Below are 3,462 nucleotides of genomic sequence, written 5' to 3'. Positions count from 1 at the left end.
ACACAGGACATAAACAAAAATAAATAATTAAGTACAAAAAAATTAAATTAAATTAATATGACACCAAAAACACACACACACACACACACACACACACACACACACACACACACACACACACAAATGCATACACGAACAACGAACAGACCACAGATACTTCGATAGTTACACTCATAAGTTTGGCAGTAATATTCGATCTCTGGCAAAAACATTTGACAGTCGGCAACAGAAACCAAAACATTGCATTAAAAAAAGCGTTCAGTGCATAGTGCTGCGGAATGCAGAAAAAACAGCAAATTGGCGCTCATAGGAAGAAGAACAAGACCAAAAATGCAACAGGAGCGTAATATGTAAGAAACTGTCCACGCAACCTGTAAGTACAGTTCAAAACATTACTACTTAATAGGAAATACCAACCACCAGAACTGTTTATAACCTATAGGCACAGTGACAAAAATGTAAATAAAATAGCTAACATATGTACATATTACAGGCCACTGATGATGCCTTGCAGAAAATAAAGGCGAAACGCGTATGGCACTAACATTGTGTTTCATTCAGTTGCTGTCAGACGGTCCATAAGTGAAAATCATCAACATACCGTAGTATTACGCGCAACTGAGGAGGACAGGACCAAAAAATTGAAGATGTCAATACAGCTATGTCAAGCATTCCCTGTCAACGTGTACAACAGGTTCAAGAAAATACATCTGAGACTCCATAAGACGATACAGCATATAAAATTCAACAGAACATGCAAAAAGAACGATTTAATTCCAAGCTACATTAATGTAAAGGTTAAAAACAGTTCTACAGTGGCACAAAAGTCGAAATCATTTGCAGAACGATATTGGTTACTACATGAAATTAAGATGCTCTACTCGAAAAAACATCACCTAAACATGATGCTCTATGAGACTCATCTAGAATTGGCAAAAAACGTAGGAAACGCCGCAGTTTTCATGGCACTAGTAGAAAAAACTGAGCACAACACATACATAGCAATGAAACATTTACAAAACAAACATAAACACAAGATAATGAAACTAACAGTAAAAAAGACGCAAAAATACATTTACATTTTAAATGTGAAACCACATGAACACCAACACTCATTCCATCCACGTTTAGTTAACCTAACAGAGACAGAACTACACGAAAACGAAAAAATGCTCTTGGAAAAAGGTTTGAAACACTGCACCAATAGCAAGGTGAACAATCAATACATAGAAAATCTCATAGTAGAAACCGAACACATCCTTACACGTGAAGAACAACAAAATAATTGTGAAATAAACATAGGACTGACAAGAGAACTAGTAAAAGAAGAAATAAAAGGCATAATAAAACAAACACAGCAGACACACAATAAGAACAACCAAACAGAAGCAGCTACTATGAAAAGGTTAAAACAAAAGTTAACAAACAACAACGTATTAATAACAAGAGCAGACAAGGGAAATGTAACAGTACTCATGGATAAAGAGCAATACATCACAAAAACCAAGGAATACATAAACACCAACGCAATACAAAAACTGAAGTCAGATCCTACTACACGATTCCAGGCAAATGTGAAACGAACACTGAAAAACATTGAACACACACTCACAGACAAACAAAAATACTACTTAACGCAGAAAAACCCTCAAGCACCAACACTCCGCAGTCAACCAAAAATACATAAAGACGGAATGCCAATGAGACCTGTTATCAACTTCAAGAAAGCCCCAACATACCGCATAGCCAAACACCTCCAAAAGTTAGTTACAAAACACTATAAAGTAGAAAACAACAGAACACTGATAAACACAGGAAACCTAATAGAAAATATACAGAACATACAGGTACCACACACAGCATCACTGATTTCATTCGATATAGAAAATATGTATACCTCCATCCCTATCACAGAAACAATAGAAATCATAGAACAAAATCTCTCATCCCACAGCAACCTCACCACAGACGCAATAAAAGAAATAACAGATATGCTCAGACTGACAACTGAACAAAACTACTTTCAGTTTGAGGAAGAATATTATCTACAAACTGATGGACTGCCCATGGGATCCCCAATATCAGGAACACTAGCAAACATTTTCATCAGTCACCTTGAAAATCAGATATTTGATAAGATAACCACAAATGAAAGTTTCAAAATCATATATTGGTACAGATACGTGGATGACATTATTTGTTTGATAGACGAGCCAAGTGAAAAAATAGATGAACTCCATTCAGAAATAAACAAAGCTCATAAGAACATAAAATTCACACTTGAAAAAGAAAAAGAAAATCAAATAAATTTTCTTGACATTACAATTAAAAAAGAAAATGGAAAACATACATTTAACATCTTTAGAAAACCAACAGCCACGGACACAATAATACATTCCACATCCAACCACCCCCAAAGCCAGAAATTTGCAGCACTAAGACACATGTTACATAGATTAAACAGAATCCCACTCAGTAAGAGAAACTATGAACAAGAAATGAACACGATCATACAAATAGCTAGGAACAACGGGTATGACACACATGTGGTACACAGGCTCAATCAAAAAATAAAAACACAAATAAAAAACAAACACAACATTTCCACAATACAAAAGAACTCACAAGATGAAAACTTACAAACACACTCAACAAACACACACAATGACAACACCACACAGAAAAGAACCAGATGGTACACCATGACCTACACACATAAACTAACACACAGAGTTGCAAACATCCTAAAGAGACAGGGCTTCAAAATAGCATATAAGCCTGGGCAAACCCTTCAATCACACCTAAGCCAGCCAGCTACCAAGAGGGACAAATTCCAACAATCAGGAATATATAAACTTGAATGTCAAAGTTGTGATGCAGTATACATAGGCATGACATGCAGGAATTTTGAAACAAGATACAAAGAACATATCAGATGTTGGAAGTATGAAACAAACCATTCCACATTTGCAGAGCATTTAAAACACTACAACCATCATCCTACAAACATGGAACAAGAAATGAAAATAATGAGAATAAGCAACCATGACAAACATCTTATACAAATGCAAGAAAACTTCCACATCCAGAAAGCCATAGCAGAAAACAAACATGTGATAAATGAACAAACACACATCAGCACAGGCTCCTTACTACAATTAATAAAGGAAATGATAACATAAAAGAAAAGTATATGACACCAAAATACACACACACACGCACACAGCCGAACCCCCCCCCCAAAAAAAAAAAAAAAAAAAAAAAAAAAAAAAAAAAAAAAAAAAAAAAAAATTATGCATAACACCAAAATACAGACAGACACACATACACAGCACAAAGGAAAAAAAAAAAAAAAAAAAAAAAAAAAATTATATATATATATATATATATATATATATATATATATATATATATATAATCACACCAAAACACACACACACATACACAGGACATAAACAAAAA

The sequence above is a fragment of the Schistocerca serialis genome, chromosome 8 (assembly GCF_023864345.2).
Source record: "Schistocerca serialis cubense isolate TAMUIC-IGC-003099 chromosome 8, iqSchSeri2.2, whole genome shotgun sequence".
NCBI classification, from domain to species: domain Eukaryota; kingdom Metazoa; phylum Arthropoda; class Insecta; order Orthoptera; family Acrididae; genus Schistocerca; species Schistocerca serialis.
This window is presented reverse-complemented; position numbering follows the sequence as displayed.